The sequence below is a fragment of the Acinonyx jubatus genome, chromosome C2, assembly GCF_027475565.1.
Source record: "Acinonyx jubatus isolate Ajub_Pintada_27869175 chromosome C2, VMU_Ajub_asm_v1.0, whole genome shotgun sequence".
NCBI lineage: Eukaryota > Metazoa > Chordata > Mammalia > Carnivora > Felidae > Acinonyx > Acinonyx jubatus.
Window position 1 is genome coordinate 139,692,218 of NC_069384.1, and position 12,544 is coordinate 139,704,761.

The following is a 12,544-nucleotide window of genomic DNA, read 5'->3' on the forward strand; positions in this document are numbered from 1 at the left end:
CATTGCAAGGAACTGGGTGGCCTACGTCAGCGAACAGTCATTTCAGTGCCCCTTCAGAATATTAGGGAGCAGTAATAGTCACCCCTCAGAGTCCATTCAGATTTGTTGTTTGTGATCTGTTCATTTTCTAAACAAACACACAAAATCAGAGCAAAAAGATGGCTGAAAATATGTCATGGTGCATGTTGAAAGCTGGGGACCGTCACAACTGAAATATAAAATGGGGCATGAAATATTAAGTGGCATATCAGGTTTATTGCATATATGACCATGAGAGTGCATTTTATTTTGTCTTATGGAGCTCTAAAAAAAAAAAAAAAATCCATGTAATGGATTAAAGGTATTAAAACTCCCATATTCTGCCTGGCTCGGGGCCAGGGAACAAGCCACGATAAATAATCCCAGTGGAGAGAATATGTAGGAAGGAATTTTAAAATGTATTTATGATAGACATATTGACCTCCCTAACTAATAAAAATGTGTACACGAGGTTAGTTTTGAAGGAAATGTGCAGACCTTACACATTTATAGTGCATATAAATACTGTATGCTCTATAGCGTTAGCATCCTTAAAATATTTCCCACATCTCTGTGACATATGGCTGTCATACTCTATCTTTACCCTGGAAGCAAAGGAAAGCATGGATTTTATAGTAACATGTACAGTTTACCATAAGAAGGGATCGTTTTAATTTCCTTTATCTTAAAGCAGGGGTCAGGAAACTAAGCCAAATCTGGCTCGGAATATGCTTTTCTAAATAATGTTTTATTGGTACATACCACGCCTGTTCATTTACGTCTTGTCTAGTGCTCCCTTCTCCCTACAGTGGCAGAGTTGAATCGCTGTGACGGAGACCATATGGTCCACAAGACCGAAAATATTTACTACCTGGCCCTTTTCAGAAAAAGCTTGCTGACCTTGTCCTAAAACATCAACACATTAATAAAACGGCTTAGAGTAGAAACAAGTAGCTTTGTGTCTCGTTTAGAGTAAGCCTGTATGTGGATTCAGGAGGCCCATTCTAGACCAAGCCATGGCCCAGCCGTGTGACCTTGGCTAAGTCATTTAACTTCTCTGTGCTTCAGTTTCCTCCTGTGACTAATGGAGGGGAAAAAAACGGATAATGATGATAATCCCTGCTCTCCTTCACACTCTTGTCACAAGCAAGCACGCGGGGTGGAGGGAGTGCAAACACATCTCAAGTCCCACGGCCAGGTAATACGCGCTTGTTGGCGGATAACCGCCAAACCGGCCACAACAATCATCATTTGTTATCTTGGTGCCGCGTGGAAGAATTTCTGTGCAGAGTTCATTCTTTCACTCGTGTTTTTTTTCAACTGACGCTCATTGAGTCCCTCCTGTGTACTGGGCGCTCTTTCAGGCACTGAGGAGCCCTGAGCGGGGCGTGAAGAAGCGGTTTCCGGGGGTCCTCTGCGCGGGGACTGCGGGTGGGCCGGGAAACCCATGAAGAGAGGACTGTAGTGGCACTTTGGCTTAATGCCCGAGAGGCTGGGAAGGAAGGGACTGTTCAGAGAGAGCGTAAGGCAACAACGCTGACACATACTGCTTCACTTGTCCTGGCTTTCAAGAATCTCTTTTGGAAGGAGGGATGGCCATTTGGGAAAGGAAAGTGGAAGCGAGGGTCAGCGAATCAAGACGTGAGTCCACCGTGTGCAAGAACGATGAGAAGGTGAACAACGCTGAGATTCGCCAGCCCAAGTGTGATCCTTGATGGTGGTACTTCTACTTGTGTAACACTGACGTGTGACCGACCTGGCGCGTGTGCGTGTCATCGCGTCCCTTCACAGTGGTTTATCATCTGACGCCCACAGTGATCCGATGAGGGGCACACTCGCATTTTCTGCAAGGAGAAATGGAAGCTCAGAGAGGTCAAGCTGCTCACTCACAGTCACATGGTAAGTAGCAGAATTAGGATTTGAACCCAGACAGGCTGGCTTCAGAATTCACACTTCCCGTCACATGCCTTGACTTATCTGTAAAGATGGAAAGTTCCCTTGCAGGAAGGAATATCCAAAAAAGACCTGAGCTTGGGGACCGCTCAGAGTTGGAAGACTGGGGAAAATTTCCTTGTTCTTTCAAGTTTTCTTTAGCAATTTCTTTTTTAGGAACCACAATTCAAACACTCTGCACCTCTCATTCTTCTCAAGAAATTTTGAAAAATCACTTACAAAAGAAAAAACACAACAGTTACAGCATCTCCATAAGCTTAATTCCATGTGGAAACTCCAGAATCTTTTAAAATGCCACCCAAGTGCACCCTTTTGACCTGATGATGTGCTATGCTTATCCCCGGCACTAACAATATCTTCCTATTCGTGAACTAGAAGGTGCAGGGAGGGAGTTCACTGTCGTCCTGCTTCTAGAAGTCAGTAGACAATGACTGAGGGGGCTGTGGCACAGCTTTAGAATTTTGGATGTTGGTTTCATTCTTGTGCCAGTTAAGCTTTGGTTAAAGGAGTATATATGGCCCGCTGGCAAGAGAGAAAACCAACTTAGGGGCGGGGCGTCCAGCGCTGTCCCCTCCATCCCCCACCGCCAGCCCCAAAATCTGGCAGTTGAGCAGGCCACATTTGGCCTGAGTTACTGCTCCTGACAGTGTGTAGAAACACGCCCTTGGAGCACTGCCAAAGGCCTCTGGAACCTCGGTTTTAGCTGCTGCCATTCTGCCTGCTGGGGGTTGGTTTCTCAGCAGGGAAGATGTGGGAGGGGTGTGTGTGTGTGTGTGTACCTTCTAATTCCTGTGTTTGCTTCTGGGGGACTTTCCTACTTTATTGCTCTGACTGGAAAGAAAAGAGGGCATTATTTCTGTACCCTTAGCTGCTTTCTCTTTTAGATTTCCAGTTTTACTTTGGGTCCTTATGCTGGGACAACTGTGTGTCCGTCTTAGACGTAGTCTATATATTCTGAAACTCGCTGGCAGGGATGTGCCAGCCTCTTGCCGAAGGAGTTCTGTGTGGTCATAAGGATGTCCCTGTCTTCCGCCAACCCCAGGGTTGAACACTCCTCCTGAACCCCAGACCATTTGCCTTCTAATCCCTGCTCCTGGGTTCTCATCTGTGTGGTCTTGAACAGTGACATGACCACAGTGCCCCCGGTTTCCTGCCTGTAAAGATGAAATACTCAGTCTGCCTATCTCCTAGGGTCAAATGAGTTAAAATATGGAATATGCCTAGAATCTAATGGGGGCAGTGGCTGGCTCATAGTACATGCTGCACAAAGGTTAGCTATTAATATTGTCGCAATGTTAATATTTGACTAGACTCTAGAGACGTTTCTTGTCATTTTCTCAGGTAACCATATGAGTCACATTCTTTTTTTTTTTAAGTATTTATTTTGAGAACATGAGTGAGTGGGTGTGAGTGGGTGAGGGGTCGAGAGAGAGAGGAAGAGAGAGAATCCCAAGCAGCTCCATACTGTCAGTGCAGAGCCCAACGTGGGCCTCGAACTCACAAACCATGAGATCATGACTTGAGCCTAAATCAGGAGTCAGACGCTCAACCAGCTGAGCCACCCAGGGGCTCTGTTAGTCGAGTTCTTAAGATCGGACTTAACCCATCTTTTCCCAAATACTCTGAGAAGTAAGTGTTAGCTATTATTTTTGTGTTTGTATTTTGTGTAGAGTTCACAAATTGGAAACCCTGCTGTGTAGTAAGTATGCTTGCTATGTCCACTTTCCAGATCAGGGAAGCTGAGGTTCCGGAAGCTAAAGGGACTGCTAGTATGTGGCAGAGTTAGGCACTTGGGTTATGCCTTCTGTCAGCTGGGATGCCAGGCCCGATTCTCTGGCGCTGTGGGAGATCATCTTATCTGCTGCCCCACTGCTTCGTCCTAAAGCCTCCGCACAGGGAGCATCCTTACCCTAGATCAGGGCTCTTGAAACTCAGCACTATTTATAAATTGGGCCAGAGAATTCATTGGGGGTAGGGGAGCGGAGCAGGGCAGGCTTGTGCATTGTCGCATGTTTAGAAGCATCCCTGGCCTCTACCCACTAAATGCCAGTCGCGGCCCCCAGTTATGACAGCCACACTGTCTGGAGACAAAATGTCTCTTGTGGGGCAAAACCGATGCTGGTTAAGAACCGCTGCCCTCGATCAAGGAAGATGGAAAGAAATGTGTGGGGGGGAGGGTGGTGGAGATGTAGGGGTTGGCTCTTACTTGCTGAGCGCTTACTGGGTGCCAGGCAAGTTGCAAACATTACCTCCCTTTCGCCCACAGGACTTTGAGGATGGTCTGCGTTTTCATGAAAGAGATACAAGGGCTCAGAGAAGTAAGGAAAACTGCATGGCCGTTAAATTACTGGCAGAAGAGGGATCCAAATCCAGGGTCATCTGGCAGCAAAGCCCACACGCTTCCCAGCACTTCCTACATACGGTTTTCTGCGGGCTTATGGTGTTTTAGTTCTTTTTAGGAATCAAGAAAACCCACACAGTGAGGATTAAATTGGTTTCAAAGTTATTTTCAGGCCACTCAAATGAGCGCACACCTGGAAAAACAAAACCAAACCAAAAAACTTCTTTGCAGCCTAAGTGGGGCATCATTTTGTTGAGAACCGTGGCTTTGGCTAAACGGTGGCGTAATCGCACTTAGCGTTCTCAGACCTGAGAAGATAGCAAGGATCCCCAGGTGACAAAGCATAATTTCATCTCCCTCTTCCTTGAACACAGTATTCCAAAAAGTATCCCCTCATAACTTTTCCGTTAGGCTGGTATCGACGTGGTTTTTAGCGTATATTAACAGCACATACGCAAAGAATTTTGTGTCTGAGATGGTACGTATTTTAATGCCCCAGTTTTAATCAACTTTATGTGCAGGAAATTTGAACAGATAATAGGATGTCATTTATTAGTGCAATAATTGCTTTTTTAGAAGTTATGGGGATCCTGATTAGAAGTGGAATATTGAACTGAATCCTTTGGTGTTGAGATAAACTCTTCAGGGGGACCTTAATATTGCGATGCAATTAGCTTCATCTATACATGACTCCCGAGACCGGTTCCCGCATTTGTTCAGTTAATGCAGATCCAGTTCTGATGCCTCTCAGTTCAGATCATTAATAAGTAGTTAGATGTGTCGGCCTGTTAAGTGGTTTTAAGGGAGAATTTATTTGAACCCTGTCATAAGCTATCTTAGTATGTCCTAGAAAATAGTGATAGAAAGCATCGTCTGTTAAAAATGTCACCCAAAACAACCTATGAGATACTTTTCGGCTATGTTCCTTGAAGCAAGAAAGCGTATTATAAAAATGAAATGTAGGTGTTGAACGTGTCATGGTCCCTTATGAAAATATGACAGCACTTCCCATGGTAAAAGTCAGTCCCAGGAATAATTTCTGCTGGCCGTGAGCCCAGGCAGGTGTAGCTGTAATGCGGAGTGATTAGTGGATTCTGAGCCTCTCTCTCTCTCTCTCTTTTTAAAGCCCAAACTATCTCGTCACATTTAACCATGTCTGGAATCAAATCAGTGTTTGGAAAATTATAACCATGAATTAAAAGAAAGGGAGGTACATAATCCCGCAGTTCTCAAATTTGAGTAAATAGCCCTGAGCAGACCATACCCAGTGATGTTTCTAGCAAAGAAAATAAATGAGGGAGATGGAGAATGAGAAGGTAGAAAAGCTGTGGGTTTTAGTGAAATAATAGTGATGTGTATTAAGCCATTTCAGTCTCTTTCGCAAAGGCTGAGAGCGTTGTTGTGCTTTTAAATTCCTAATTCTAAAGTGCAGAGTTCCTGGTCCCTCCCCTCCCCGTGGTTTTGGGGAGGAGTTAGACGAGTTAAGACACGTTAAACAACTAGCACAGCCCCTGGCACCTAGTAAGTGCTCAGTAAATAGCAGATACTATTAGTTCAGGCTCTTCCTGTGCAACTTTGAACCCGCTGCCAACTAAAAGCCACTGCCAGAATTCCGTGGGAGAGAACGAAGGCTTCTGGCTTCTGGTGAGCATAAACACACACGCAGCCTGAAGTTCTCAGTGCATTAAGTACTTCACAAGGTGGAGTATTTAGTAAGGACCTGGGCAAAGGGGAAGCTGACAGAGTTCCCATGCCAAATGGACTCAGCAAAATGTTTGGGATTCTCGTGAGGTTAGGGCGGTAACAAGGCATTTTTATGCCGTGGTGTCTCGAAAGTTACTAACGTGCTTAGGTTAGGAATTACCTGGAGTGGGACGGGGGTGGTTACGATGCCTGTTTCCATGCAGCAGGCGTATCTGGGGTGGCGCTGAGAGTCTACATTTTAACGAATTCCCAGGTGATGGTGATACTGCCGGCCCGGGGATCAAACTTTGAAAAGCATGGCTTTCTTTTAAGGACTCCGAAATCAAAGTCTTCCTCCCAGGCCCCAGCCCCTGTTGTTGTCCCCTGCTTGTGTTCGGCACCTGTTGCATGTGTGGTCAGAATAGCAGGGATTCTCATAACCCAGCTCCAGCCCTCGGCCAGGATCCCGGGTGACCCGGGCAAACACACACTCCTTCAGGGTCACGGGCAGGTTACTGAGTCAAGACTGCCAAAGCCCCGCGTTGATGTTTTCCTTCTCTCCCCACCCCCTCCCTCCTTTGCCTGCCCCAAACCCTGGACTAATCTTGGAGCTGCTTAATAACAACAAAGCCAGCAGCCGAATGAGGCGAGACCATTTCAAAGCAAAGTTTTTCTTGTTTGGCAATTACCTAATTTCACAATGTGATTCACAGATTTGCAAATCCCGTGCGTGTGGAAACAAACCGCTTCTCCTGAAAGGTGATTAAAAGAGCTGATCCTCCCAATCCCTCCCCCACCTCCCGCCCCAACGAAGAGGCGACAGGAAAATTAAATGAGCGACAGTTTGTACGGGGTTTTTTTTTTTTTCTTCTCGCACGCTAACGTTTCGAGCCATGTACATTACATTTTAATAAAACGTCTACACCCGCGCTCGCACGCGCATGCGCACACACAGGCAAAAGGAGAATCTGGTTCTAATTACTTGTACTTTAGTTGAACTTTGGCGTTTCCTTTGACTTTCTCCCTAATGTATGTGAGCTGTGGGCCTTGCAGTCCTGCAGTGTGTCCACAGAAAAAGGGGGAAAAAATCCAGACCGGCTCTCTTTGGTGCCAACAAAAATGAAGCCCCACTGAATGTTTTGACCAAATGCAACACTTTGCTATTCTCCCTTAATTAGCTGAAATTATTCCCTCCCACCGGGTCCCGGAGCGCTGGGCTCAAAATTCCCCTGGGGCCATGCAGGAAATGCCTTTTACTTTACAACTCCTTTTTCTTTTAAGGCTCAGCTGCCCAGAGAGTGCATTAAAATACTGTCTTAATCACCGAAGGTTCTAGTAAAAAGGCAGGGCTTTCATAATGTTTGATGCCTGCCTGCCGCTAATCAGGCCCAACATAAAATCCTGAAATCTGTCAACATGGTTTAGGCAGCGCTAAATTAGTTCTTACAAAGAAAAAAAACATAGTATACAGTGCTCTCTCTTAAAAATGTTATCTGCTACTTGATCTAACCTTTAGAAAAATGCCAAGCATGTTAGGAATCGTGAAGGGAGCTATTGTTGGAGACTTTCTGTGTGTTTAAATGACACTCAGGTGTGTTGTAACAACAAGGGCATTTATACTGTGTTTTCTCAGGTGAGTTAAGTCCGCCAGTGCCAAGGCCTCTTAAACAGGCAACAGCATTAATTCTTTCTTCGGTGTTCTTTTATTTGGGGAACGACTTAACCCCCCAGAGTTGTGCGGCGTTTAAAAAAGCTGTGTCGCTTGGGAGCACTGGCGTTCTGCTTTCACACCATCTCAGTCTGTGGAGAGTCCCTCTAGTTTGTTTTTGTTTTGCCTGCAGACCTCTGGATTTGAAGCCCTTCACAGAGTAGGGCTCCTCGAAGTGCTGGCTGCGGACCGGTGCCGGTTCCTAAACTGCCCGCTGCCAGTCCGTCCGTGGTGAGACAAGGGCGGAACTGAGAGCAAGTGCTTAGAAACCCTCACAGCAGTTTGACAGAGTTAATTTTATGTCTAGTACATCTTTCTTTTTCCCTTAAGTCGTAGCTTGTGTTTCAGGCATCTCCTTTCCGATGCCTTTTTTTTTTTTTTCTGAAAATTAATGTTTTGTTTGTACGTTCTTTTCCTAGGGATTTGTTTTCAGTGAAGTTTATCACGCTGTGAGGGACTGGGGTGGGGAGTTAGAATGGGTCCTCCTCTACCTCAGATAGTCGGAAAAGTCACTGATTTCAAGCCAGTGCCTTCTCCCCCCCCCCCCCCCCCCCTTACCCTCAGGAATTCTGTGGCTGGTTGCTGATCTGGACCACCCTTTGAGGAGCATTAATTTAAAGGCAAACAAGACCTGTAATGAATTTTTCTAGAAGGAAAGGCGATTCTAGCTTCGTTTCCCTAGTGACAGCCATCTCTGTGTTGCAGGGATGGAAAGGTTTCAAACGCGGGCTAGAAGCTTCTGCCAGTGCAGGTTTGGTTGGCCTCACTGTCTCCTTTGGCACGTGTGCAGCCCAGGGCACCCCTGGTGCTGACTCTGCTCTGGGCAGGGACCCGCGGAACCAAGCATCCATCTCGCCCGAGCGGCAGAAGCTCTTCTGTCTTGGCCATTCCCTGACGAAGCAAGGCAGCCCATCTGGTCAGCGGTTCGGATGCCACGTTGGAGGCTGCTGCTTACTGGGGATGCAGTCACCAGACAGAACTGAATAAGTCAATAAGTAAGCAAGGAAATAAATAAAAGCAGGAGGCAAAAAGCAGATCCAAATTATTCCTCAAAGACTGCTTCCCCAAACTGAACAGGATGGCTGGAGTGCAGTTGTTTTATTGAATGACACAAGCCTCTTGTCCCCCTGGGAAGTCTAAAAACTGCTTTTTTGGCCTGCCCGAGATCGCTGAATGAGCTAATACAGGACACATTGTCTGCTGAGCCTGCAGAGTTTTCGAGCAAAAATTTTATCATTCCATAGACTGATTGTGCTTGCCTGGAATAAGGAACAAAATGTTTGAGACCTCTCAAGGGCATTTGATGAATCTAACTCTAATTTAAAGGGACTAATAGATTATTGATTTAAGCAGGATGACAGTGAACAGATCAATGGCCAAGCACTGTGTAGCTCTCTTAAATACCAACAGTGGCTAGCGAGAGGGGAGCCCCGGGCTGTCCCCCTCCCTTGTCTCCCACTGTCTTTACTGGTGGTGGTCGGAGGGGAGGACAAAAGGGGAGGAGGAGCACTAATAAACTTTGCCAAAGTATATTTTTACTGAAAAGTCTAGAGGTTGCATTGAAGCACAAATCTGCTTTTATATTGATGCCATATCCTGGTTGTAATTCTAGAACTTGTCTTGACGTGTTTGCTTAAGGCTAGCTTTGGCATTCAACCATACCACCGAGATTTGCTTTTCTGTTTTGCTTTGCATTGTTCTCTGTGGTATAGGCCACACAAAGGAAATACAGGACCATAGATTATCAACTTGGAGGGGGTATTTGAATATCTATAGCACCGACATTGAATTCTTTGCCACCGGTGGGACCGTTTTTTTTCTGAAGATGATTATTTCTTGGCATGTATGAGTCTTTCCTATTTATGTTTGTGTGGGATTCATTTTCGGCATTTTTAAATTACAAATTACAAACCACGACAGAAAGAATTAATTCGTGCTTCGAAACACAGCCTGGTCACCTCCTCTGGGAGGTCTTCTTTGATTTCACTGGGCTCAGTAGGGCCGTTAGCTCTCTTTGTCATTGTGCTAGAACCGCCACAATTTGGACTCACCTGGGATTTTTTTTTTTTAAGTTTATTTATTTTGTGAGAGAGAGAAAACGAGTGGAGGAGGGGCGGGGGGGGGGGGGACACAGAAGATCCCAAGTGGGTTCTGCTTAAAATAGCCCAATGGGAGACTTGAACTCGCAAGCCTGGTCAGATCATGACCTGAGCCACGGTCAGAAGCTTAACTGAACTATCCCTGTGCCCCAGGATTTCTTTGTTAAACACTGATACCTAGCTCCCGTTCCCAGACGTTCTGGCATGTTAGTTTTGGGATGCAATCTGGACGTTAGAATGTTTAAAAGCACCCTAGGTAGTTCTGATGTACAGCTAGCTTTGAGAACCGCTGTATCGTATTCTCATTGTTGGTTTACTTTCCATTAGGCCGAACCATCGAGGCTAAGGGACATTACTGGTGAAATCACCATAGCCTTAATAAAAGTGTAGAGCCATCACTATTGATTGCTTACAATGGAACATTTCCTTTCATGGCAACTGTTCAGGAAAAACGTGCTGAATTCATTCATTTATTATAAGTGATTCTGATCTGTAGAAGAAGACTTTTACCAAACTTTGTGAAATGTTTTGGGGTTGGTGAGGTCTCTCCCCTTTTCAAAAGTGTGCTTTGCCCTGAGTTTTTTGGGTATTAAATTGCCCAACTTCTCTTTCCTCTCTTTGGGAGGGTGAAATGCTGGATTCCCTTTAGGACATGTATTTAAAGTGACATATTTATGGAAATTACCACCCACTTTTGAAATTCAGGGCATAACTCTGACAGCTGAATCCAGCCCTAACAGAATTCTATTTACAACTTTCCTAGACAAGCCAGATTAGCTGTTCTACACGAGCGAGTAGAACGTGGAAACACACAAATACACACACCACACATTGCTTCTGGGGAGAGCACAGTGCAGGCTTGATCATGGTGGTGACGACACAGCTCCGTCAGCGTTGTTGAAGCAGTCGGGTGGAGGTGAAGCCATACAAATAAAATCTGGGAGTTTGGGGAGGCATTTAGGGAAGGACTCGCTCACGTTGATGTATTAGGAGTGACACAGCCTTTCTTGAAGTCAGTTTGTCAACGTGAATTAAAAACTAACAAAATATTGTGAAACAACCATACCTTTTGAGCTGGTAATTCCACTTCTGAGAATTGATCTGCCACAGGCATGTGCTGAGATTAGCTACAAAGAGGTTCATCATAATGGAATGTTTTGCAGGAAAAATATTTATGGACGAGGAAATAAACCCATGACACAGTAAGTTAGAGTCCCAAACAGAATCTACAGTAGAAGTCCACTTTAGTAAACAAGCAAACGAACCAAAATCATTTATATGCATAGAAAAGTGGTCTGGAAGGATATATGCTAAGATGATGACAGCACCTTTCTCTAAGGAGATGGTTTGGGGGAGATGCTCTGCATGTTTGTTTTCTTAGATTGTTAACACAGAGCAGTATATTATTCTGTATTTTGAACAAGTACTGTTTTCTTGTTGATGTCATTATTTCTCATTTGCTTTCAGTGAAGCTGATTAGCTTAGTGTGAGGCCTGCTTTTGCATTTACAGCTTGAGAGCTGATCTGATAAGCTTTAGTGACATCTCAGATGCCAGCCTTTCTGCAGAACACTTGTCACAATAATGCCAAGCTGCCCAGAGTAAGAGCCGTCTTTGTCCCAGATACCTTGCTTCTAACCGGTAGAGACTGTGATATAGATTTATCTACTAGACCTGCGTTACTCTAATGAATTCATTCCAAGAAACTTCTGAATTATGAAAATACTATAATTATAGTTGATTCTACTCCAAAAGGATAATTAATTTTTTTTGAGGAAGCAAATGAGTATATAAAAGCTATTTGATTTGTAATCGGGTTACCTAACAACCTAGAGGGGCTCTTAGTGCTTAGAATAAAGAAAAAAAGAAAAGGGGACAAGTTCATGTATTAATTCAACAAATATTTATCGATTGCCTACCTATTGTGTGCCAGGACCACTAGGCCTGGAACACAGCTGTAAATGCTGCACGTAGGTAGGTTGGCGTCATGAAACCCATAGTTGGAAGGAGGCAGAGAGAGAATATAAAGTTGTACACAAACTTTCTAAATTTGAGTACTAGTTAGAGTTTTACAGAAAATAAAATGATGGGATGTAGCGATCAGGAGTGGGAAGGGGCTTTCTGTAGAAAAGCCATCTCTGAGGAGGTGACATTTGCTCGAAGAGCTCTCCAATTAGGGGAAATGGTTTAAGGGCAGTAGCCTTAAGTTGGTCGGAGAGCTTGGCCTCGTCAAGAGATGGAATAGAAGGCAGGTGTTTAGAAATCGATAAATGAGAATGATTGAGTTCAGTGATGTTGTTGCTAAGGGGCTGTATCGTGAAGAGCCTTGTGGAACACAGTAATGAGATTGGCTTTGATCTAACTGGTGACTCTTGGAGGGTTTTCGACAAGTAAGGGAGAGGGATTGATTTTAACTTTTTGAACAGTTATCCGACTGTGCATTTGAGGAAGGGATCCTCGGGTAGAAGCGTAGGGACAGCGAGACCCTTGAGTAGCTAAGGTGAGAGATGATGGTGGCGTGGTAGCAGGATTATAAGATATGGGGGTGGATTCACAGTGTGTGAAGGGGTAGAGTTGCCCCAGCTTCCTGAAGGCTTAGCTGTAAGACAATAACGTTGGTAGAATATCTCGTCTGGAAGATTGTGAGTAGTGGAACAACTGGAAATCTTACTCTCTGGGGAATCTACTGTATATTCTCAAGTAATTTGGAGATTGGAAGATTCTGGAACATTATTCGATGACT

The 12,544-nt window shown here is 44.8% G+C and overlaps 1 protein-coding gene across 12 annotated transcripts in view; it reads left to right on the top strand.

The window, feature by feature from the left end:
- RARB (retinoic acid receptor beta) overlaps positions 1 to 12,544 on the top strand; it is a 747,871-nt gene that overhangs the window by 591,327 nt on the left and 144,000 nt on the right. The window contains exon 1 of one of the 12 annotated variants that reach the window (XM_053221535.1): positions 4,184 to 5,956. The exons of the other annotated variants lie outside the window; for them this stretch is intronic. The gene's annotated coding sequence lies outside the window, so the exon portion shown is untranslated. Of the gene's footprint in view, positions 1 to 4,183; positions 5,957 to 12,544 lie in introns of those variants that run through there. 12 annotated transcript variants of the gene reach the window in all.